This window comes from Oryx dammah, unplaced genomic scaffold (assembly GCF_014754425.2).
Source record: "Oryx dammah isolate SB20612 unplaced genomic scaffold, SCBI_Odam_1.1 HiC_scaffold_10, whole genome shotgun sequence".
Taxonomy (NCBI): domain Eukaryota; kingdom Metazoa; phylum Chordata; class Mammalia; order Artiodactyla; family Bovidae; genus Oryx; species Oryx dammah.
Genome location: NW_024070194.1, coordinates 67,156,919 through 67,183,577, shown reverse-complemented (window position 1 = coordinate 67,183,577; position 26,659 = coordinate 67,156,919).

The window sequence follows — 26,659 nt, the reverse complement described above, 5'->3', positions numbered from 1 at the left end:
TCCACTACCACTTTGGAGCGAGAAACCTTGACTGTCCCAGTTCTTAGCTCTCTGTGTGTCTGGATCCCCACGCACTCCTTCCTATCCTCACCCAGCTCACTTTTTACTCGTCGCTAGAGTGATCTTCTCAGAACAAAATCGGATTGTTTGACATGGAGAAAAAGAAAGTCATAAATTGCTGTTGGGGAAATGAACTGCTAGCATCTCCCTCAGATAGAAACGTGGCAACATCTAGTGAAGTTTAATATTTTCAAGACCCATGACCCTTCTGAGTACAGAATTTTTTATATAGATGCTTTCTCCCGTGTCTCCAAGGACACATGCCCAAGACTGTTCATTCCAATATTGTTTATAGCAGAAAAACATCAGAAACAAACTAAATGGCCATCAAAAAGAGTAGGTGAATTATAGGTATGTAGTCATAAAATGGATTACACTTCTGTTAATTCGAATAAATGACCTAGAACCATATCTTCAATGTTTACAAATTTCAGAAACATTATTGAGCAAAAACCCAAGTTGCAGAATGATATATATGTATGACATTATTTACATAAAATTTTAAAACTTGTAAAAAAAATACCATACAATGTATATGGATCCACAAATATGTAGTGATATTTTAAAAAATACATTTTTAACATGTTAAAGAAACAGAAATATGACAACATGAGAGATTATGCTGGTTTAGATTTGACAGTTAGAGAAGGTTTTCTGAAGAAATATGCTTGAGTGACAGGAAAGGACCCAGTGCTGAGATGGGGGCAGGAACCTAGCATTCTGCACAGCCTGGGGTTTAAGAGACTTTCTGGAATCAAATCCTACTTTGTCTGCCATTTCACTACTGTGTGACCCTGGGCAAGTTATCTGACCGAGCAACAGCACTTACCCCATAGGGCTGACATGAGACTTATACATGTTGATGTTTATAAGTCAGAACAACGCCTGGCACGTGGTCACAGCTACATGAGTGTGTGCTACTATCTATTTTTTAGGTAGAAAAAACAGTAGATTCAAAGGCAGGGAGAAAGGGAGACAAGATGGGCAAAAAAGCTTTGAGCGTTCATGTAAGTGCAAGAAATGCAATGGTCAGATCACATTATCCTGCCCAGGACAGACCTATCTGATGCACCCAGTGAAGCAAGAGTCTTGTATCATCGCAATCAGCAGCCGTCCTGGGCTGAGCATGCTCCTTAAAGCACTGGGTTGTGAGCTCTGTGAAGACAGGAACCATGTCAATTTTGTCCACTGAGCTCCAACCACCATTACTGTCACGTGCAATAATAATAGCGACCATTGCTGTTGTTTACCTCTTACTAGGTGCCAATCACAGATTCTAAGCACTTGGTGGTTCAGAAGGTAAAGCATCTACCTGCAATGTGGGAGACTTGGGTTCGATCCCTGGGTGGGGAAAATCCCCTGGAGAAGGAAATGGCAACCCACTCCAGTACTCTCGCCTGGAAAATTCCATGGATGGAGGAGCCTGGTAGGTTACAGTCCATGGGGTCACAAAGAGTCAGAAATGACTGAGCAACTTCACTTCACTGGTTCACAACCTGTAGGAAGCTACTTAATCCTGCCAACATCAAACAAGATATGACTATTATCCTCCTCTTAACAGATAAACCAACCATGGACAGTGAAGGCAAGTAATTCATTCAACATGGCCACCTTGTACATGATGAAGCCAGTCTGAGACGGTTCCTGTCAATGACTGTGAGCTTAATAAATATCTGTGGAGGGAAGTCAGCTTGGCTGAGGCAGAAGGGAAGAAAAATTAAGAAGGTCAACTCTCCTTAGAAAATAACTTGGAATCTGATACAAGGCAGAATGGTTCAGACAGCAAAGAATCCAGCTGCCAATGCAGGAGACATAGGGAGAGGCAGGTTTGATCTCTGGATCGGGAAGATCCCTTGGAGGAGGAAATGGCAACCCACTCCAGTTTTCTTGCCTGGGAAATCCCAAGGTCAGAGAGGCCTGGTGGGCTACTACACAGTCCATGGCGTCTCAAAGAGTCAGATACAACTGAGCTCACATGCACAAGGCAGAAACTTTAAAATTCCACTGCCGAGAAAATACAGTAATGTTACCTGGAAGAACCTGGAGGCACATCTATGATCAGCACCCAGACAACACTGCTTCCTGGAGTCCTCTCCAAAGTCACCTTGCAGCAAAGTGCAGCTGCAAAACAGAAGGGGACCCACCCCGAGAGCAGGCAGCTTGTGTGAGCAGGAACTGGACAGAGCCTGGCTTCATGGGACTGTCACCCAGACCTGATGACAGCCTCGGCATAAGTAATCTGAGGCTCCCCAGTTTAAGGCAGGCATCAACACACTGGTTATACAGCACCACGTCTTGGCTCTGCCCCACCTGCTATAAAGGCCTCTGCAACTCCAGCCCCCCACCTTGCCCACGCCCAGGACCCCTTGAGGGGGCTCACCAGGGCCATCCTACAGCCACCATGGCCACCTGCCACCTCTCAGCCTTCAGCACCAGTGACGCCAAAGGTTCCTGTGTTTGTGCCAAGGTCACTGCTGCTCACAGACCTCCACGTGTCACTCCACGGGTGCTGGAACCCAGAGGCTCGGGTGGGAGATCCTCCACCTGCAGCTCCCCCCAGGCCCTCCAACACTGACTCCAAGAAGAACCCCAGTGCCCACCTTGGCCCCAGAGACCCTCCAGACTCGGCAAAATCGCTAACTCACTTTCTCCCTGCAGCCACCAAGCTCCGGAATTGCAGCACAAATCCACAAGGCCTTAACTGAATATAGACCCTACCTGAGTCCATGTGGCAGGCCTTGTCTCTGAATCTAGCCTGAGGCCATGGCCTTCTCTCTGCTGATTTATTTTTTCCCTCCTTAGTTTCTGGGGCAAACAGACCCCTGGGAATAATTCTAGGAAAGATGGGGAGGGGAACTGAGAGCAAAAGCAGACTCTCCAATGTGGGGAAAAAGAAGGCTTTGCCCAGCTGAGCAGGCCGGAGAATGCTTCAGAGAAGACATCAGATGTAACTGAACCTCGGAGAAGGACAGGCTCTGGAAAGAGGTGGCCAGGCCTCCCCAGACGGTGGGGTCCAAGGCAGGGTGCACAGAGCATGTGATTCTTCAGTGCTCAGAGATGAGGAAACTGAGCCAGAGGGACAGTGAAGGAAAGGTCAGACCTTAGACCCTGAATAGCAGGTCAAACAGCTTGAAATGAAACAAAACCCAGTCTAAGGAATGTCTCTCTTCACACATATCCTGGGGCAGAGGAAGTCTGAGGACAGATCACACACGGTTTCAAACACCTCCTCCCTTGCCTTCCTCAACAACTGAGCCTATAGAATAAATCCCTTTCCAGCCATCTTTAAGGCTCAGATTGGCCACGTGACACAGTCTGGCCATCTATATAGTGGTGCACTCCTATGGAAGGGTTGCTTTCCATAGCCACTCCCACCACACACACACACACACACACACACACACACACACACACACACACACGAGTTCTCAGGAGCAGAAAGCCCTTGGCTCTTGCCCTTCACTTTCACTCTTCCTCCTACCTTGTTAAAATACAGAAGATAATGGAGCTTTCACTAAGAGGACCGAACCAAAGCCACATATGAGGATGGCAGAACCAGGAGACAGGAAACATCCTTGAGCAGCCCTGGACCACCTCCCTCCAGCTTCCTGTTACATTTAAGAAAAGGAAAGAAGCAAGAAACAAAACAGGAAGGAAGAAAGAAAGAATCTTGTTTAGGCTATTCATCAGATATATGATTATATTTCATTCCTATTCATAATCTATCCCCGACAGGAAAATGCATTCCCAGACACTGGAGGATCACCTGTGATATCATAAAATGGCAACAGCTGCTATGGGAGCAGTGACATAAATGATGAGCCATCCCACTATGGAACACTACACAGTGGATAACAAGGTGACGTGAGCACACACGTACATAGCAACACGGAAAGGCTTCCACCGCAGATTGTCAAGGAAAACAAACAAATTAACAGAACAAGATTGGCCCATTTGAGTGATTTTAAAAATCATAAGTGTGCATGACCTATCTGCTGCTGCTGCTGCTGCCAAGTCGCTTCAGTCGTGTCCGACGCTGTGCCACCCCATAGACGGCAGCCCACCAGGCTCCCCCGTCCCTGGGATTCTATAAATGTATAACTAAAAGAAGTACATACACTGCCTGTCACCAAAGGCTGTTCCTGGGCTTGTGGGAGACCAGGCTTGGGCTGGGATGAAAAGGGGCTTTTGTTCTTCCCTCTCTGCTTCTGTGGACAAAGTAGCTGAAAAGTATAATTAGTTTGCTCCCTTCCCTTTGAGTAATTAAATTCTAGACTTCGCTAAACCTGAGCAGATGAGTAAACGTCTTGGACAACCATCCTCTACATGACTCTACATGTATTTGACTCTACAATTCCAAATATTTCCGTCGATCTCCCATCACAGAGAGAGACAGATGGTGGCGTGGATGGGGGTCCAGCAGGACTGCTATGTCGGCGGCATTTCTTTGCTGGGCACCTGCCCCCTGGAGACCTAGAAATGGAATTCTTGCACCCCAATCAAATAAGTTACTGGGCCATTCAAAGAGCTGGCTGCATGACATCCCAAACCCAGCCAAAGTGCCCTTGCCCATGCAGCCTGATTCCTATGCTCTCCCAGGGACCCCAGCCCTACATCCCACTCCACAGACCTGGGAATCTGAATCAAGAACCCCGTCACTTCCCCACCACACTAAGGGTTCAAGGACATCAGCTTCTGGCTTTCTGGGTTCTGCTCACCGTGGGTCTGCCAATGCCATTAGCAGGGTGAGTGGATGTGACCTGTGAATCACACAGCTGCTCAGCGGGATAACTGCTCTATAATCTAAGCCATAACGGGTGTGAGAGAGTGGCTGCTCTGCACGTCTGAGGACGTTCATAAGACACAGTGTCCTGTGAAAAGAGCACCAGCTGGCCATGTGGGGCCCCACGGTGGCGAGGGCACCGTGGGGGTGTCCAGTGGTAGAGACAGGATCCACGCACACACTTGTGCAGGGAGCTGACCAAACCTTTCTGAGGCATTAGGTCAAGTAAGTGCAGATTAGCAACTGTGCACACAGGGGATGAGAGGCGGGGGGCAGACGATTCATCTTAAAGTCAGCACCAGGGCCTGCCAGAGCAGCACAGGGCTCACAGGACGGGCCCCTGCACAGCGTCTCAGAGGCGGACCTGCCTCCAGGTTGCCGTGGGCAGCCTGGCACCCACTGGAGAACAACAGGGACCACACATCCCTCTCCTACCTGGCATCCTGCCTCTAGAGCCAAGTCCCACTTCAGTCTAGTCCTGCAGCCATTCCATAGTCACCAGCCACCCAGGCCTGAGCTGGGCAGATGCAGATGGCAGCCTGGGGCTGAGCCCAGCAGGGGCCACGCTGGGGCTGTCCCTGGCCGGCTAAGCAGCTGTGGGGGCCAGGGAGCAAGGGAGGGATGATTACACCGCAAACAACCATCGGGCGCTTGTGGACAGGAGATGCAGGTCAGGAGGGCTGCACTCAGAACCACCCCTCCCCACCCTCAAGGCCACTGGGGTGCTGGTCGGAGCCAGGGCTGCACAGCCTCCTATCTGCTGCTCCGGAGGCATACCGAGACCAAGATCCCCTTCCGGTGGCAGCCTGTGGTTTTTGCAGAGGCTGAAGGGTCCATGAGAAATGTGTGATGGGTGGGAGAGAGGGGCTGAGGGAACAGGCTGAGGCTATAGCGTGGGGGACCATCACTTCATAGTGGCTCTGGAGTCTGCCCCCCAAGGAACAACCACCCACCCCCTGGTGCTCCCCCATCTCCCTGACCCTTCTACCCAGGGGCCCCTCTCAGCTTGAGGAGGAGCGAATGGAACTCGCTCACTAGTCTCTCTTATCCTCTGGCCCACCTGCCACCTGCTTCCCCACCCGCCCACTCAAAGGGTGCTTTCAAAGCTTAAAAGGGGGGAGAAATCCCCAAACCCTCCCAGTAACAAAGAATCATGTAATTACTTTGCAGCTACTTGTCCTTGGTAATTTGATGCTTGTGTTGCTATAATTACACATTCCATGGAGTTACAGAGTCGCAGTTCTGGGGTGGCCCGTCAGTGACATCTGCAGTATTTAAAAAAAAAAAATGTCGGAGAGCCTGGTTGATGGAGCTGCAGATCCAGCCGTGGAGGGGGAGGGGCGGGAAATGCAGGACTGGATGCAGGTAAGGCACTGGGTGGGCGCTAGGAGGAGGCACCAAGCAAGTCTTTCTTTAATGCCCACTGTGTGCTGGGCCTGGTTTATCCGGGAATGCGCAGGGTCTGTATGGGAAAATTCCCCCCCTCACCGCACCTTCTGTGCATATGGACTCTGGTCCGAGTCCACCTCTCAGAACAGCTCTCTGCTCCATCCTCACCCACATCCCTGCCTCCACTGTCCCCATGTTCATCTCTTCTCCCTTAAACGACCTTTTTACAAAGAGGAAGCTGAACCCTTCCTTCCAGCCCAGCACCCCCTGGCTTACCACTGCCTTCCGGAAAACATGCAAAGCTCTAGCCTGGACCACTAGGAGGTCTGGCGGTGCCCTGGCTCCAGCCGCATCCCACGCCTTGCTCCTCCCACTTCATGGGAGGCTGTACTGGGAGTGGCATCCCTGAGGAGGAAGGTCAAGGTCAGAGCAGGCGCCCCCCACCCCCAGCCCCCAGACAGGGAAGGCCCAGGTCTCTCTCCCTGGTGGGCGTGGGAGCTACGGCAGGCAGCTCTCCAGTGGGGCTGGAGACCTAGTCCTTGCAGCCTCTTCTCTTGCAAGGTGGTCCAGGGTTTGCGCACCAAATTCATGACGATGGAGGGAGCAGCAAGGACGAGGGAGCGGGTGGGCCACCCTTCTGAGATCCGTTAATGCGACATGAGTGAGCTGCTGTAACTGCCCCCACGGTATGAGAGGGGGAGCACACCTCACTTCTTGCCAGAACAGAGTTGGACTCAGGAGTCCAGGCCTCCCAGGCTCCACAGAGTGAGATGATCTGCAGGCAGCAGGCTTTGTTTCCCGGGGCGCCACAGGTACCCATCAGGTAGGTGCTGCACGTCTGTGGTCAGAAGCTTGCAGAGGTTAAACACATCCCAGATACCAGGGCGCCGACATTCCATCTCCTCATAACTGAGCAAACAGAACTGGGACCTCCGCCAGCTTCTGCTGTTGGGCACCTGTGCGCAGGACAGCTGAACAGGTAGGGGCCGGGGGCATCCCTCTCCCATCGGTCCTCCATCCCCACCCGGCTGCTCAGCCCTCACCGAGGAGACCACAGGTCCAGGCTTAGTCACACCACCTCTGAGCACTGTCCAGTCCTGGCTCAGGAGACCAGGGGCTGTGGGATGTCCACTGGCTTTCTGAGGCTATGGAATGCATTCTGTGTCCCCTCGCCACCCCTGGGGAGCGTGTCAGCACGGATGGGAGCAGGAAAGATGGGAAGGGGCACGTCAACTCCTCAGAGCGTTAACACCCAGCGCCTCTACCCACACACCTTGACCTGCTCTGCAAAGCCCTGCCCCTCCAGCTCCAGGGGCATCCTCCTCTGATTGCCCTTCTGTCCTCCTTTGCCAGCAAACCTCCAAATGGTCTCACTCTTCTCCTTAAAAGAAAGACGGTAATAACGATCCCTTATCAAGAATACACTATGGGACTTCCTGGTGGCAGAGTGGATAAGAATCTGCCTGCCAGTGTGAACATGGGTTCAATCCTTGGTTTGGGAAGATTTCACATTTCATGGAGCAATTAAGTCCACACACCACAGCCACTGAACCCGAGCTCTAGAGTCCACAGGCCACAACCACAGAAGCTCAAGTTCTGCAGTGAGAATCCACGGCAATGAGAAGCCCATGCACCACAACTAGAGAAAGCCTGTGTGAAGCAACAAAGAGCCTGCGAGCTGCAATGAAGACCCAGTGTGGCCGAAAAACAAAAAAAGAGCACACCATACTAGCTCCCTGCTGCTGCCCTAACAAATCACTACAAACCTGAAACAACAGAAATTTTTCTTTCACAGTCTGGAGGCCAGAGGCCAAAAGTCAAGGTGTCAGCAGAACCATGCTCTCTGGGGAAGACACCATCCTGGCCTCTTCCAGTTCCTGGCATTCCTTGGCTCGTGGCCACATCACTCCCACCTCTGCCTCTGTCCTCATACAGCTTCCTTCTCTCTGTCCCTGTCTCCTTCTCTCCTCTACAGATGCTCTTGGTGAACTCCAGACCCCCCCTAATCCAGGCTCATCTCATCTCCATCCTTACCTTCACTGTACCTGCAGAGACCCTATTTCCAAAGGAGGTCACATTCTGAGATTCTGGATGGACATGGCCTTGCGGGGCTCACTGTTCAACCCACTCCACCCACCACATGTGGACACAAGGCTGGACATTTACCTCATTACCTGATTGACTATGCTTCTCGTCCCCACACTCAATAAGGTAACTGAGGCTTCAAGAAATGGACCAAGTGGCAGCCACTGGTGTCCTTGCTTGTCCCCCTCTGCCGTGCTGCAGCTAAAACAGGGGGCTTCCCCAGGATGGTGTCCACAGCTGGGGAAGTGGCTGGACACTGACCTCCTCTGTTGCCTGCACTCCCAGGCCTGTGATTGAAAGGGGGTGACTAGCTAACAGTCCAAACTCTGAATACCCATATAAACCCTGATGGCTGAGAGGCAGAGGCCACAGAGGCAGGCTCAGAGCCAGATGTCCTTGGCTAGCTAAGTAGGGCAGACTCCAGGGAAAGGCTGTGGCCAGCAGGTCTGTTTCTTTGTAGAGGCTGGTGGCAAGGAGAGGGCAACTTCAAAGGTTCCCCTTGGTTCGAATGACCATGGAGCTTGAATATGGGCAGGGTGCTGTTTTTCAGAAAAAGCTTTACGCAACAGCTCTTTGAGCTTTAAAGAGGGGTCAGTCATCTGGTTGCCATGCAGAAAGCACAGAATTGCAGAGAAATAGAAGGCACAGGTCCCAATGCAGAGGCAGATACGCTGATGAGGAAATGGACAGAGAACAGCCCACAACGACCACGCAGAAGAAAAAGGAAATTGGACCCAAACTCTCCCCTTGAATGAGCTCTCGAGGACAAAAGAGATGAGCAGGGTTGGTGAATAAAAAGACGTTGGATCTAGTGGTAGGCATCAGTTAAGCGTCTCAGCTCTTCGTCTGCATTCCCAGCGTTCACTTCAAAGATGAGCCTGGTGAGCAGGAAGGGTGAGCAAGAAGAATCACAAGTGGCTGCAGCCTGGAGAACACCCTTGGGATGCCGGCAAGGGTGTAAGGGCGGCCTGAGCAGCAGAGAACAGCCAGCAGGGAGCCCCCATAGGAAGCCAGGCCCCCGAGCAGCATCTCTCGCTTTGGGTTCTGGTTTTAAGAAGCCAAACAGTCTCTCGAGGAAGCCAGACACCACTTCTCGAGCTTTCCCGAGGGAGGGGGAAGGGGCTTCTTAAACTTTCAGGATTTCATCTTCCCACAGAACCTTTGCAAATTCCACCATTTCATTTTCTTCTCAGAGTCACATGGCTGAGAAGTGGCAGAGTATGTGAGACCCCAAAACCTTGGTGTCACTTCTGCCAACACATGAAATACTGGCTTCTGCTCTGGGTGGCAGCATATGGCCAAGAGCCCCGCCTTTTCGGATGGAAATAAAGGGACAGTGGACTTCCCCAGTGGCTCAGCAGCAAAGACTCTGCCTGCAATGCAGAAGACACAGGTTCCATCCCTGGGTCAGGAAGATCCACTGGAGATGAAATAAAGGGACTAGCTTAGTGACGGCCCAGAGGGACTTCAGTTTCCTCAGGGGGTGTCACAAATTGATTTTTTAAAAAAACTCATGCAGCCTTTATATTCATTTTAACTCAAAATAATTGTACCATGAGGGGCTAAAGAAATGGAGAGAGGAGGAAGGCTCCGTGGAGGGAGGCAGCCCCTGACTTGCTGGCTGGATACATCAGCGATGGCTGCATGGCTTGGCTGTTGCTCCAGGTTGTGCCGAGGCAGCGGCACATTACTTGACAGACGAGGAAATGGAGTGAGAAAGGGAAACAGGTCTCTGTTTTCACAGAGAGCGACTAGCCCAGGACCAGGAGGAAAACAAGAAACCCCCAGTCCCACGCCCCGGCCTGCCTGAGCCAGATCCCCCTCTGGACTTGGTTTTAATTCAAGGGCAGATCATGTATCAGATTAGCTTGACTCTGGAACAACTGCAAACACTCAATAAATTACAGAGACAGAACTCTGTAGCTGGAGGGGACCCTGGAAGTTACAGGGCCGGTGGCTCGCAGCTGTCGGATTACCCGCAGGACTGTGAACACAGGCCGAGTGGATGGGCATGGGGATCCACTGACTCGAGGGGGGCTCCTAATTTTATAAGTGAGGACCCTGACAGCCACCCAGGGCCCCCACCAGCCCGTAAAGGATGAGGGGACAAAAACATCACAGACCCTCTGGGAACTGTCTGTCTGTTTGGAAGCTGGGCTTATTTTGGCCTGAAAGAGGGAAAAAACTACCACGGAGGACCTGGTCGCCAGGGCTGGGGCATTTGGAGTGTCCCCAGGGGGAACTGGGGACTCCTCCAGACTTCTAAGACAGTGAGAAGACCCAGCCTGAGCAGAAGGGTGGTTCCATCTGAGCCCAGGCACAGAGGGTCTGGCTCAGCACTTTCCAAAGACAAGGCTTGAGGCAGGGATTCTTGGAGCTCTTTGTTCAGCCCTGCACATTCTTGTCAAATCTGAAAATTGGAGCCCCCCCAAAAGCTTATTATTATTATTCTTTTCAGTCTTTTTCAAAGACATAAAGGCATGAAAAGCAAGAAAGTGCAAAAACGTGCATGTGGCCAGAGGGAGCCCTGTTCGCCAACCTGAAATCTCTGTTTCTCGTTAATTAGAGGAGCCGAGAAATCACCCTTCAAAAGCTGGCTTTTCAACTCAAACTGCCAACTGCTCATCCTTTTTGCAGGAACCACACTGCTGGCCACCTCTGGAGCCCGAGCCCTGGATGGCCCAGTGCCCTGGACACACAATTGGAACAGCCACTCTCACCACTCAACCTGCTAACTGCTGCAGAGAGGGTCCCTGGCTCAGCCTCTTTATCTGTCACCGCCAGGAGCAGGGCCGTTCGCACGCTCCTCGTGGAGCCGGGCTGGCGGAGCTGCTACTCCCCCATGCCAGGCGCTGGCCGCTGCTCCTCTCCCCACTTCCAGGATCTGGATCCTGTCTGGCCCTGGGCTCACTCCCTGGCTGGCTCCACTCTGGCTCACAGAGCACAGGAACAGCTGGGGAAATAGTGCTGGCGGGTGGTGGCAGCTCTGGGAGCTGGACCTGCAAGCACAGAGGCTTCCTCTCCTGCTTGCCCGAGCTCGGGCAGAAAGAGACCACACAGGGGTCCGGGGGCGGTGGGCACCAAGGGGCTCATGTAACGTGTGGTCTCAACCCCACATGGATGGGGAAGGGGAACGCTGGACACCAGGCTTCCTACCATGAAGGATTGTGATGCTGCAATTTACAAAAGGAGAAATAAATTTGTTCTTAGTCCCCGATCCCAGCACAGAGCTCCCCAACCCTTGGCATTACCTAGGGGAGGAGACTGAAAAAGTGTCCTTGTTATGTGACTGAAGTGCCTGGAGGGCTGGCACTTCCAGCTCCTCCCCTGAGCTCCGCGGAGCCGGCAGAGCTGGAGACCGAGTCAATCACCAGTGGCCAATGCCTCTTTCATTCCACGAAGCAGCAGAACGGATGGCATGACTGGTTCACGAGTATATTCAGAGGTGGCGAAAGCTCACAAAGCAGAAGAAACTTCTCAAATTCTGGTGGAGGCTGGGAGTGGGGGTGGAGAAGAAGGGGAGGGGTCTTGAGGAAAGAAGGAAGAGGTAAACAGGCAGAAAAACTTGTGCAGGAAGAAAAGAAACAGCTAGTAAAGAAGAGGGGATGCTTCATGCTGGCCTGGGAGACATCCACTTAGGGTCATCCCAAAGGTCTGAGCCAACTCCTGGAAGGAGCCCAGGGGTGGCGTGGGAAGGAGCATAGCATGCCTGGGTTTCCGTCTAAGTTTAAATTTCTTACACCTTATGATGAATCTGAACACCTGTGGCATCTCCTGAGTTCATGTTTGTTGGCTCTAAGGGGATGGTGGATAAGTTGGGGCCCCAGCTAAGGGTATAGAGAAAGCCCCAACCCTCAGCTCTAGTCAACCCAGGCAAGAATAATATCTTTACTGTGGGCTATGAGCCACTTTCAGAGGCTAAAAAACATAAGACAATGGGTCCTTCAGGCTCTCTCCTACCCAGTCTGCCTCACATCCTGGCTGGAAAGACAAGGAGAAAAGTGGGGGAGGCTGGCATCTTGGATCTCCAGACCACTGCGTGGTCCCTCTGCACCTCAATGCCACATGGGGTCCCACAGAGTCAGAAGTGGAAGTGCCAATTTGCAGAGCTGTTCCAATGCTGGGGTAGGGGGTGTGGAGATGGGGTAATGGCAACAAGAACAGCCTCGCAGAGTAAGAAGCAGTTGGAATGGGTAGTTAGACCCTTGGTTCTGGAACCAGTTCAGGAGATGGGAGTAAGCGCTCTTCTCCTGGCCCCGAGCTTTCAAGCAAAGACATCCTCCAGAAAGGGAAGGCAGGTGTGTTGAAGGAAAGAGTCCTGGGAAAACCCAAGCTAAATTTCTTACCTCCTGGCAGAAAGCAGGTAAAAAGACCCTGAGCAGGAGGTGAGTTTGGGGAATTCCATGGACAAGGCAGTGGAAAAGGTAGCGAAGCAGGGAAGGTTCCCCCTCAGCCTCAGCATGACCCAGCCAAGCATCTGCTAGAGACATTCATAGCCTCAACAAAAACCTCAGGCTTCGTAAAGTACCTGAGGACCTTCCAGAACCTTCATGATTAGTCTGGGTGGGGAAGAGGAAGGCGAGGCTGTAGGAATTTTAAAGAAAGAAAATAAGGCTGCAAGCTCAGGTCTTAGAGACTAAAAGAGAAATGTCACAGGGAGAGAGGTTAGCAGCTGCCCCCGGTAGGGTGGAAATGGGGTATTCCAAACCCACCACCAGGACAGGGAACCAGGTCTAGCTCATGGTTCCACCCTCTGAATCTCGGTTCTCATATGGATTGGTGTTGTTCAACTGCTCGGTTGTGTCCAACTCTCTGTGACCCCATGAACTGCAGCACGCCTGGCTTCCCTGTCCCTCACTATTTCCTGGAGTTTGCTCAAACTAATTAATGTCCATTGAGTCAATGATGCCATCCAACCATCTCATCCTCTGTCACCCTCTTCTCCTCCTGCTCTCAATCTTTCCCATCCTCTGTCACCCTCTTCTCTTCTTGCCTTTAATCTTTCCCAGCATTAGGGTCTTTTCCAAGGAGTTGGCTCTTCACATCAGGTGGCCAAAGTATTGAAGCTTCAGCATCAGTCCTTCCAATGAATATTCAAGGTTGATTTAAGATTGACTGGTTTGATCTCCTTGCAGTCCAATGGATTCTCAAGAGTCTTCTCCAACACCACAGTTTGAAAGCATCAGTTCCTTGGTGTTCAGCCTTCTTTATGACCCACCTCTCACATCTGTACATGACTACTGGAAAAACTATAGCTTTGACTATGGACCTTTGTCAGCAAAGTGATGTCTCTGTTTTTTAATATGCTGTCTAGATTTGTCAGAGCTGTTTTTTTTTTTTTTAATCCATATGGATAGGGGGGTTTAAAGATGAGCTGCTTAGCATCTCTGAAATGTCTTTGGTGTTGGAGAAGATGTAGGTCACAGGTCAGAACAAGCTGGACCAGGCCCTGGGGAGGCTCAGAGCTCACACAGCTCCCATGTGCAGCCCCCTGGCTGGCAGAACCGGAAGTGATACAGGTGCAAATCAGAGCAGGGGAGACCCACCTGGCCATCCCAGAGGTTAGGTCCCACGATGAAACTCCCTGGTCCTTCTCCAGCAGCATCTCACCCAGGTTCCGCTGAGGGATGCAACAGAGTTGGCCCTCTGACACCGGCTCAGGACAGAACGCCCCTGTGAGGTGTGCGGTGATGGGCCAGGAATTCTGGGCATGACCTGAGGGTAAGAGAACTCATGCTCCACCCCGAAAATCTGCCAGTGTGCTCCAGGTTACTGGGACAAATTCTCATCCAGTCCAGGTATTAATGTACTACCCTGCAATATGGCTGAATCAATATTCAGCAACACTATGGCTTCTGATCCCAGCTATTCACCCCCCACCTCCAAGGGCCTGAGGGGCAGGGCTGCATGCTTTCCAAGGCAACCGCACTGGTGGAGAAGCCTTGGGGAGCAGGGCCCAGGAGACTAGCCTCCCTCAGCTTAAAGGGTCTGCCCTCCATGCATAAGAAGGGGTTGCAGGAACGGGGTGTGGCCTCAGATACTACAAAAACCTAGAGCGCTTAAGACAGCAACAGTGTAAGGGACCACATTAAGAAAACCCAGCAAGGGCTTCCCTGGTGGTTCAGTGCTTAAGAATCCGCCTTGCAATGCAAGGGGCACTGACTCAATCCCTGATCCAGGAAGTTTCCACCTGCCGCAGAGCACCTAAGCCTGTGCCCTGCAATTACTGAGCCCACAAGGTGCAGCTACGGAAGCCTGCGCACCTAGAGCCCCGGCTCTGCAATAACAGCTCAGCGGTGAGAAACCCAAGCACCACAACTAGAGAAAGCTCACGTGCAGCAACAAGACCCCCCCCACCGAATAAATAGATAGGTCTTTAAAAACGAAAAAAAAGAGAACACCCAATGAACAGCATTTTACAGGAAAACCCAGCTTGCCTAAAGTGTGGAGAAGTGGTAGGTGAGGTTTGAAAGTGCCATTAATGCCCGACTGTGGGTGTCCTCACACACCTGCTAAGAGGTGTGTCTTTTCCTTGCAAACAAGGGGAAGGCGCTGAAGAGGGCAAGAGGCAAGTGGAATTTGTGTCCAGAGGTACGCTGGCAGCACTGCTCATGCCCTCCAAAGGGCCCCTCCCTCTTCCATGCTTCTCCCCCGTGCCAGCTCCTGCCCTGGTCAGCTTTCCAGGTCAGTGCTCGGCACCGAGAGTTTATTAAACATGATTCTCTGAGTGCATGAATGGATAGTGTGACATCTATGGGAATCCAAAGGGAAGGAGTGTAAAGAACACTAAATATGACACCACGTTTACAACCACCATTTAAAAACTCAACGGTGAAAAAGAAATTATTATTCAATTATTTTTCTTAGGCAGAGACATCTATCTGAAATAAATATTTTGGTAAGTCATTTAGGGTAAGTTACACGATCATCAGAAATGATCACAGAACAGCCTTTAAGGAATGTGGCTCTAGTTAACCCCGTCGCCCTGTGCTTCACCATGATCTGTACGGAGCTTTCTACAAGTCTGGGAGTGGAGGCTGGGCATGGCTGCTCTGCTTCTCATGAAAGAAGAGGGGACAGTCACCCAGATCAGGCACTTCCTGGGGATCAGGGAAATGGAAAGACACTCAGAGAAAGGATGTTCGAGGAGCAGAGCATCTGAAACGGATCTTTAAGTCGTTTGCTGCAAACCCCCCCATTTCCCTTCCTAGGGATCCTGCTTGGCTGACTTCAGTTCTTGGGTCAGGGGTTTGTTCATTTCAAGTTCTGTTCCCAAGCTGGTGCAGGATAGAAAGAGGCTGTTCTCATAAATGCTAGAACCTGAGGATGAGGGACAGCTGACATCTGGCACCGGCGGACGAGCCGTGAGTCATCCATGCTGGACGGGCCCTGAAGACGGCCTCCAGGAGCACATAGGGCTGGGGAGAGGCAGGCGGCCAACGTGAGGATGAGACAAACCCCTGGGGACAGTGGACAGATCCAATGGCTCCTTGACCGGCCCACCACCAACGCCAGCACCTGCTCGGGTCCCTGATTTCTCTGTTTGTGTGATGATCTTTGATTCTCACAACTTAGCAGGCGAGCGGAACACAGGGAGGGCAGGACACCAAGAGGAAAAGACTCAAAGGAAGTTTTTCCAGGGGGAAAAAAATAAATAATAATAGGCTTTCACAGCAAGCACTGCTCTGGGAATTCAACTGTTCACCCTGTGTTCTAAGTGTACATTTACTAAGAAAGCAAAAATAAACCAGATGAAAGCCATTGAAACCCTCCCAGAAAGAAGGCTTCCCCAGCTTGTACCCCACCACCACTTTGCCCCATGACTCTCTGGAGCGTGGTGCAGCTAGCCGCAGAAAGGGAAGGCTGTAATTAAAAGGAGACTGGCTGGTGCTGATGCTCAAATTAAACTACTTTAAACAACAACAACAACAACATTTTCAATAAAGAGAGGCCAAACTCAGCATGCTTTAGTCATTACTGGAGCACTTTTCTTCCAGGAGGGTTAGCAAATAGGAAGTACAGGGCCTTGAAATTTTGATCAAGCAAAGTGTTTTAAAGGGTTTTTATTTCCTCCCTGTTCATTAAAATTGCACTACTGTGATTCTATTCTGTGTATAAACTAACTACACACACGCCTGCTGTGTTGCTTCTACCCAATGAGGACAATAGGCCCCTCTGCAGGAGCTAATATCTCTTTTAGGATTTGTTGGGGAAAAGCCATACAGACAAAAGTATAAATGAAAATAGCCCTATATATATTTATATATATATAAACATACAAAAACAAGTGTCTATTCCCATCACTAGGGTAGTGGCTTTGAACTTGAGAACATAAGAAAAATACAACTATTAGATCAAAGAAACAGATCTAAACTTGGTAATATGACTTACGGGGGCCCAGAGGCCCCTCACGCCATGACTGAACCTGAGAGAACTGAACCCCAGCATCTCAGAGAAGAGAAGGACCCTGACCGCGGCAGCCTGGAGCCTGCTATTCCCAACACAGCCCCCTCCCTTTTGGCTCAGCGATAAGAAAGGAAGGGAAAGAAAAAGAGAGAACCAGGAGGAGAGGGAGAGAGGCCTGGGCAAGAGAGAGAAAAGCAAAGTGATGAGACGGAAGGAAAGAGTTCAGAGTGCCTTTGGTTACAGTAAGAGAAACCAGTTCAAGTCAGATTACAAGAAACAGAGAGATGTACTTTCAAGACAAAGGGTGATTTGTGGAAATCCACTCAAGTGGGCCTTGGGAAAGTTCTAGAGCAAGGGTCTAGACTATCTTCAGGCCCCCAGGCCACCCCTCAGGCTCTTTCAGTTCCCCGCCCTACTCCTCCCACCACCTAATTCCAGGCCAGCATCCTCACTTCTCAGCCCTCAGAGAAGTGCACACAAAGACACATGGGGTCTCAGGGTCACACACGTGTGTCCTCACACCCAGCTGCGTGCAGCAGCCAGCTGGCCATCTCCGAAGCCCAAGTCCAACCTCCCCGCAGTGAGAATCTGATTGGCCTACACACCCAGCTCAGCCCAATACTGCAAGGAGGGGTCACGTGATGTGAACATGGGCCAGAGCCCAGCTCCAGAGCAGAAGCTGGGGGTGGGGGGTTCCCATGCAAGGGGATCACCCAAAAGCTCAGGTGAGGAAGGCTCTGGAAAATGAGAGGATGGGGAGTGAGTGGAAGTCAGATGGATTTATCTGGAGGCCAGCAGTGCCCTGGGTGAGGGCAGTTTCAGGGGCGTGTAGGGCTGACAGACAGACATCCATGGGAAGGAGAGGTCAGGGGACAACACTGGAATATTTGGGCTGGGCACTCAAGGGGAGAGAAGGAGTCACAGCGGGGAGATTAGGGGTCCTAAAGGAGTGTTTTCAAAGGGAAAAGTTCTGAACACATTTGACCGATGATGGAAAAGAGCCAGTAGGTGGAAATTCGCTGTGTGATGCAGTCAGCCCAAACCAGTGCTCTGTGACCACCCGGGATGGGGTGGCATAGGGCGGGAGATGGGAGACGGGTTCAAGAGGGAGGGGCCACGAGTATTCCTACGGCTGATTCATGTTGACGTTTGGCAGAAACCAGCGCAATATTGTAAAGCAATTATCCTCTAAAAAAAAAATTTTTTTAAGAGCCAGTAGAGGAGAAACACTGGATCCCAAGAAGGCAGGTGGAAATGCTGGCTTTGGGAAAGAGGGGGGACAATTCTTCCATCTCAACAGAAATGAAGCAGGAAACAAAGAGCAGTCAGAGCCTGTAATCAAAGCATCCCAATGAAGTGGTGTGTGTGTGGGTGTGTGCGTGCACACGTGTGTGGTGTGTGTGTGTGCGTGCGCACGGGCATGTGGTGTGTGGGGGGGTATGTGTGTGTGTGCGTGTGGTGTCTGTGTGTGTATGCGTGCGTGCACGTGTGTGGTGTGTGTGGGGGTATGTGTGTGCGCATGTGGTGTGTGTGTGCATGAGCATGTATGGTGTGTATGTGTGCACGTGTGTGGTGTGGGGGGTGTGTGTGCGTGTGTGGTATGTGTGTGCACGCATGTGAGGGGTGTGTGCGTGCACATGTGTGTGGTGTGTGTGCGTGTGTGCATGCGTGTGCGTGGTGTGGGGGGTATGTGTGTGCGTGCGCATGCGTGGTGTGTGTGTGTGCACGTGTGTGGTGTGCGTGTGGGGGTATGTGTGTGCGTGTATGATATGTGTGTGCATGCATGTGGGGGGTGTGTGCATGCACACGTGTGTGGTGTGTGTGTGTGCACATGTGTGGTGTGTGTGAGCATGTGTGGTATGTGTGTGTGTGCGAGCGTGTGGGTATGTGTGTGCATGCATGTGGGGGGGTGTGTGTGGTATGTGTGTACGCATGTGGTGTGTGTGGGGGTGTGTACACACACATGCACAAGCATGCAAGGGATAGGAAGTAGGGGGACACTCTGTGTAGACCATGGACATGGACTGAATGAATTAATTAATAAATAATGAGCTAATGAGTGAATACTCAACACATCTGCTGAGAGACTACAAACCAGACCTGCTCTTTTTTTTTTTTTTTTTGAGTAAGATTTGTCCTCAAATTGCCACCTATGCCCCTTGGCAGTACAGTATCTGGACTAGCAGACAGGAACCATCCCATTACCCGCTGGAAGTGGGCCATCCGACTGCCCACAGACAAGCCAAACTTCTTCTCTAAAACATTTTAAATTAACTATAAAATCTGGAGAAGTGTAATTAAGCCCCTACAGCTGCAAATCACAGAGCATGCAACAACTGGGCCCAGACCATTTTAAGGGCCATTGTTACAAGTGAAAACAACAGGCAGACGTCCCTGGCTGGGTCCCTCTCCTCCACCACCGCCTGGATGCCCTCCACACCCCAGTAGGTACCGGATCTGCCTGTGCAGGACACCCCACTCTGCAGGGCCCCAGGGTCAGGAATAAAGCCCCCTGGAATAAGTGGGCTGTTGAATTTCAAATCGAATCACCCCCACAGGCCTATCTTCTCTAGTTCCTGAGCTCATTAGAGCTCAGATAATGGAACGGCTCTTCCCGCTAATGGCCCACGAGCAAGTGAAGGAGGGAAACCAGCCCCTCTCCTACTTTCTGAAGAGAAGCAGGGAGGAAATGGTCACTGACTATAGCCCCAAAGTTTTTAAGAGTATTGGAAGAACTTCCTACCATGAGTGATCTGGAGCATGAAGAATGGATTCAGCAGGAGGCAGTGGTTATAGGCAGAACAGACATTCATCCGTGCGTCCTGGTGACCGATGTCCAGTGCTCTAGAAGTTTCCACAGCTAATCTCACCAGTAGGCAGGAAGCGTGAGAGATTCCTGGAGCCAGAAGAGGTCTTCAGAGGCCGCAGGACTGCCTGCCAGGGAAGTGACATTGGCTGGGAGCGGCCTGACTTGTGATGATCTATAGGACGCGCTCTCCAGGGACAGTGAAGAATGTGATAGTAACCGGACAACTGGAAACACAGAACTCAACCGAGATGTTCCTAGTAATCAGCCCTGTGTGCAGGGCTCAGCCGCACTGGTCTGCTGCTGCTGGAAAAACAGAAAGCGTTCTGGGCTTGCAGCATTCCCTGGGCCAGGACCCCATTGGCGCCTGCGCCAGAGGCCACAAAAACAGAGAGTGCCCCTTACTGCCCCGAGGTCTGATGCTGAGCCCTAGCCACCTTCCAATCACATTCACTTGTTTAGAAAGCATCTGATCTTCAGAAAGTGATACCTAACAAGGAAGAGGACTTGGAGTTGGGGGTTCTATGCAAAAGAAAGCTAAGAGCAGCCCCCTAATCGTGTGGGGACCCAGCAAGTGTTCCGGAAAGGACAAAAGCAGTTTGGTTAACTCCACAGATGAGATGTGTTGTCAAGCGCCCAGTGCCCAGAAGGTGAAAAGGTAAACAGGTTCTATCCAGTCCTATTAAAGCCACTCCCACTAAATTGAATGGAAACAAAGGGGTTCATGGCTCCAGGGCTTTCCTAGCCCATCAGGCTAGGAATCACTTCTTACAGGCAAGTGACCTCAGGAAAGAGAATTAGGATTCCTCAACCAAATTCTACCTCATCCCTGATCTGTGCTTCCTGTTGTTGTTCTTAGCTGGGAAGAAACTTTGGGATCACCCCAAGCAATGCAGTGACCCATCTGAGTTTCCTCCCCGCTTTCCATCCATCATGAAACCTGCAAAGGAATTGTTAAAAATCCCAAGGACCTGCATACGTGAGTGTCCCAGAAATCTCAGAAGAGGAGAAGGATGTGGACAGGCTTCTCAGGTGGCTCACTGGTAAAGAACCTGCCTTCAGTGCAGGAGACACAGGTTCAATCCCTGAGTTGGGAAGATACCCTGGAGAAGGAAGTGGCAACCCACTCCAGTACTCTTGCCTAGAAAATCCCATGGACAGAGGAGCCTGAAGCTCTATAGCCCATGGAATCACAAAGAGTTGGACATGGCTTAACGACTCAACAACAAAAACAACAAAGGGATGTGGACACCAAAGTTTCACAACCCAAAGGCCTTGGCCAGCCCAATGATGTCACATGATGGGGGAGCAAGAGTGAGCTGTCACCATGGCAACCAGAAGGACCACCTGTGACTCAGGGCTCTCTCCTCTGGGCCACCCCCAGCAGATTCTCACAATTTGCCAGGCAGGGAAAAAGGCGGTGTGCTCACCGAAAGGAAACTAAGGCCTTCCTTCCTGTGGTCCTGGACCCCCAACCCAGTCCCACACTTTCTGCGTCCTTGTCTGCCGGGGAACAAGGGGGCAGTCCGTTTCATAACCAACGTGTAGGTGTTGAATGCCTCCTGTGTGGAGAGCTCTGGGCTCTGCCCCAGAGGACACAGGCAGTGGGGACCACAGACTGAACAGTCTCTGAAATGCAAGTCAGACGCCCATCAGGGCTGAGGAGCTGCGGTGCCTGGAGGAGGGCAGGACCGATTCTGCCCCCGGGGATCCAGGAGACTCACAGAGGAGGTGAGCTCAGGGCTGGAACATTGAGCAGCTCATTATGAACTGGCAGACAGTACTTCCAGCTGGGCTGGGAACACTTCTCAGCTCCCCAAGGCAGAGGAGTTCATCTGCAGTCAGGGCCTGGCCCCGGGAGCCTGGGTCACGCCAGGCCACGTTCCTGGCTGTACACTGGTGGGGTGCCAAGAGCTCTGCCTCCCCTCCCGCCCCGGTGCCTTCTGCTCCTCCTGCCCTGATCCAGCTCTGATCCACTCCTTTCCCTTCTAAAAATGCCCCATTCATGCACCAACTGCCGTGAACTCACCAACATTACCTTCCTACTTGAAACATCTTTTTAAACATTTACAAAAGTGGAGAAGATAAATTAATGCACCTCTATCACCTAAATTCAGCAGTTTTTACCTCACAGCTAGTTGTGTTTCATGCATAATCCAGCTTGCTTTTCCCATCCTCCACCCTAGACAACATACCATTTCATCTGTAATTATTATAGAAAGTATCTTAAAAAGATCAGTTTTCTTAACCCACATCCTCAAGGCTGTTCCTTTTAAAAATATCAGTTTCTGAATATTATCAAATATCCAATCAGTGATCCCACGTCTGGATTTTTCAGACTGCACCCTCAAGATGTCCTTTGATATGTTCCTCTGTCCCTTGACTTCCTTGTAAAAGGATATTTAGATCTAGAGACTGAGTGGATTATTTTTGGCAAACACTTCAAAGGCAGTGGTACCTTCCATCAGCAAGTACAGCAAGTCTGGTCCGTTCCTTCTGAGATGTTAACAGACATGGATGCCAGATTCATCTGTTTCTTAGAGGTAGTCACACGGTGATGCTCTAATTCTGTACTCCTTCATTGAATGGCCAGAATGCTTCTAAAATAAAAGAGAAGCTTCATATTAGGGGCAGGAAGGACAGAATGAATACTTGATTCTTTCCCTTCTTATACCAGTTTCCCAAAGGTTGAATTGCTCTCCTAACATTCTTCAAAAGTAACCAAAGAGTGTCTGATTTTTAGCATCATTATAAAGGCTTGGCTTTGGGGACTGCATTGGTGGTCCAGTGGTTAAGAATCCACCTTGCAATGCAGGGGACACTGGTTCAGTCCCTGGTTGGGGAACTAAGATGCCACACGCTGTGGAGCAACTGAGCCCGTGGGCCACAACTAGAGAGTCCATGCACCCGTAACTAAGACCTGACACGGCAAAATAAATATTAAAAAAATAAAATAAAATAAAGGCTCGGATTTCAGCGCATCTGATGTGCTCCAATCCACTGCAGGCAGTCCCTTGCAGTCATCAAGGGAGTGGTGGCGTCTGAATTGTCTCTTTTGCCAGTAGGACTTTGGCTCCTGTGTCTACTCTGACATTTCTGTGCTTTCTGGGGTGACAAGATGGTCCAGGCTCATCTTGTACATTCATCTCAGTCTTGTTTATTTCAATAGCAGGTCCCCTGACCCCCGCCTCCAATCTGTCTGTGTCTTCACTGCAGCTAGATTAATCTTTCCTCAAATTAATTTTAGCTGTTTCTCTTCTTGGGAGACAGCATGATCCAAGAAAGAAACAGGACCTTTGGAACTTGGGAGAACTGGGTTTGAAAGTTGGCCACATCAATTACAAGATGTGATTACATCATCCTCTGAGCCTCAACTCCCTCATTTGTAAAAACAGGAATAATAATATCTTACCCTAGAGGATTATGGAAAAGACTAAATAAATGTAAAGTGTCTGGTTTAGAATCTGGTGAATAGTAAGTACATGTCACATCCATTCCTTTTCTTGTTGTTCTTTTTGAGTGGTTCCTAGTGCCCCTCGCATTGTACAAACTTCCAAGCCCCCTTTCCTCTGACCCACGATGTCTGTTCATCCACCTCCACTCTAGTCCCACCAGCCCGCTCTCATCCAAGCTCCTAACTCCGACACCAACCGTTATTTACACCACCCCTCTCTGTCTCAAATGCCCCACACGCTTCTGTTTATCCAAATCCTACCCATCTGTGAAGACCCAGTTTAGGTCCTTCTGTTTTCCCAAATCCTTCAGACCTCATACTTTTCTCTTCCCCCGAAAGCCTGTCTGCCTGCCCACAAAAGCAGGTTGGGGGCTAGACTCTTCTGCAGCCATTTTCCTCCGCTGCCTACAAGTTAGGACAGAATACACTCCAAGAACCGCTGTTTCTGAAGCTGAAGACTGCTGTGTGCACAGATCCCTGGGCACCCCATCTAGATGTATAGCTGTGAGTGTGCAGGGCCAGCTAAGGGTGTGCTCATGAGTGTGTACGTGGGTGTGCACATGTGTGCATGATTGCATGTGCTTGTGTTAGCACACACATGTGCATGTGTGCACATGTGGTTAACACCCTGCAGGAAGCCAGGCTCCCTGCTGTCTTCTCTGACTCAGAATCACTGGGAGTCCCTGAGGCCTAGCCCCACCCTCAAACTTCAGCCAGAACGCGGGAGGATCCCGATCTGGACAGAGACCTAGCGATGGTCTCCTTGGGCATCTCAGGTTTCCAAACCGGATATGACCCCATCTGGAGAAGGACGAGCCATAAGGCACCAGAGGAAGCTTCCCTGTCCAGATTCACCAGCTGGATCTGGAACGAAAGATGAACTCTGCACAGAACTTTTCCGTGGAAGAACCATCCCCCAAAGAATCAGCAAGAAAGCACACTCAGCAAGACCCAAGACAGGAAACACCGCCCACCTAGCGACCTGGACAACCATGCCAAGGCATCACAAAACTTGGAGAGTAAGCTGTGACCTGCGGGGTCCACCTACCAGCCCTTCCTGGACGTCAGTGTCTGTCCCAAGATGGAGTCCCTGCTGTGAAGAAAGAAAGAAGAAAGTGTGTTTCTGGTACAAGACAACATGGAGTGCCAGGGCAGGTGCAGAAGCCCTGAGTGGGCTTTCTTGGGTCTTTGGGCTTTAAAAGAAATGCCTGCCCCTTCCCTCAAAAGGGTTCAAAGGTCAGCATAAAAAAAGCAACAGTGATTTAAGCCCTATAACTGGAGTTTCCTTGGAGGGCTAGAAGGGCAGGGGGAGCTCTGGAAGGAACGGAGCGGGGCAGCAAACCCAAGAAGAAGATGGCAGGTGAGGAGGTTCGTGGAAAACCCGGGGGTCCCTTGGGACAGACCGGGGCACAAGTTCAGTGTTACGAGTCGCCAGGAAGAGGCCTGGGCCAATGTGCTGCGGGGGATGAAGGAAGTGGTCTGCGTTCCTGGCTGGTAGCTCTGTGTCCAGAGGCAGCAGAACACAGCTGAGACAATCCCAGTGATTCCAGACGAGAGTGGCTTTGGGGCTGAGCAGGGAGGGGCTGGGCTCTTTCTACAGGGAGTGAAAATGGAACCTCAGTTTGTTTGTGGGTGTGTGTGTTAGTCATCTCTGACTCTTTGTGACCCCATGGACTAAAGCCCGCCAAGGCTCCTCTGTCCATGGAATCCTCCAGGCGAGAATACTGGAGTGGATTGCCATTTCCTTCTCCAGGGGATCTTCCTGACCCAGGGATCAAACCCAGGCCTCCTGCATTGCAGGCAGATTCTTTACCACCTGGGCCACCAGGGAAGCCTGGGGTATTAAAGGCGTGGTGTCACTTCCCCTGAAAAAGCACGGGGGCCTGGTGGGTGCAGACATCCACTCTCCTGAGTTTTCCTTCCCAGCCTGATCTCGCCACATCTTTCAAGCTCCGCCAAGTTCATTCCATGGACAAGTTCCATGGAATGTTCCACGTTCATCCATCCCCCTCGTAACACAATTTTTTTTCCTTATAGCCGTTTAATCCTTTGAGTCTCCTCCCTCATTCACTCAGCGCCCACTGGGTTCAAAGCTCTGGATGGGACCTTGGGGGACACTGAGATGAAAGCAGGCATTAGGACAGCACCATGACCTGTGTGTGCTCTTCCTGCACAAAAAAGTCTTAAAAATTCCACGTTATAGCAGTGTTGGTACAAAGGTGAATATATTAACAGTACATATGACAACATTTCCTTCAACATAACGTTCCTTTTCTTTTCGCTTCTGATTTTTAAAGAAATGAAAACGAAGTGCTGTGGACCCCTGGGAGTATCATGAGTCCCAGGCACTGTGCTCGGTGGAGGCTTGGGCCTTGGCAGAGAGATGCAGAGCTTTCAGTCTGGTTCATGGTCAAGGATGCAGACTGGGCTTTCAGAAGCCCCACAGCTCAAGGGCACTCAGACAACATCAAAACTTCAGGATGGGACACAGACATTGGTATTATTTTTAAAGCTCCCCAGGTGATTAAAGGTGCACTCAAGATTGTAAAACAGGGATTCTCAGCTCCAGCTGCCCAAGAGAATTACCTGAGGAGCTTTCTGTAAAAACCCAGGGAAGAGGCTTTGTGCATCCACGTTCTTAAAGCCCCGCGATCCTCCGTAAAAGGCTCCTCCTTCCCCTCCTAGGCAGGGACTTACATGTGCTCACCATTGTTGAGTTGCAATTCTCTGCTGATTCTGAATAAACCTCTTTGCTAGAGAAATATCTAGCCATCTATTTGTTTCAAATTAACACCATTAAACAACAATGCCACATCCTCCCCCCTCCCATCGGCCCCCGGCAACACACCTGACTGCTCCAGGTAAGTGGAATCACACAGTATTTGTCCTTTCGTTTCTGGCTTATTTCCTTCACAACACCCTCAAGCTTCATCTGTGGTGCAGCACAGACGTTTGCACGTTCATGTTTTGTGGCACATCTGTGTCCTCTCACTCAAAGGCTGAATATCGTTCCACCCTGTGTACAGGACACATGCTATTCCTTCATGAGATTTCGTCTCTTTCATCTACGACTGATTTCAGTGCCTAGGACCTTGCCGGCACACAGGATGTGTTCACGTATGTGTTGAAGGACTACTTTAAATGAAAGAATCCATCGCAAGCACTTTTTGCCTCCCAAAAGCATTAGCCATTGTGGTGGTGACTAGCCGTCTTCATTTGTAGAGGCATCCGTGTAAACAGAGGGCACTCTCAGTGCTGGCAAGATGCAGGGGCATTTCCCCAGGCCACCCCCAGCTCCACAGAGAGTGAGGTGGGAGAAGCCACAAGTTGGAGCTCCATGTCACCGGTGCTCTCGAGCTTGGGAGTCAAAATCTGAAGATCCGCCAGCTTCTGCCTGAGCCAGGCGGATTCCTGCCATCTTGGGGCCTTCTGCTGGGACACACAAAGTGGGAGGAGCTGATGGCTGCCCTCCGCCACCCCTCATCCTTCTCAGGGACCCTCGCTTTCCTCTCAGATGAATTCCTCTTCCAGGAAGGCCCCAGTCGGCATCTGTAAATGAGAGCTGGTGAAGCGATGGAGGCAGCAAACACTAGCGCCCTCGCTCCCTCCTGCCTGGAGGAAACCTGGAGTCCAAGTGGGTGGTCGTCATTATTATAGGGAGAGAGAGGCTTTCTGC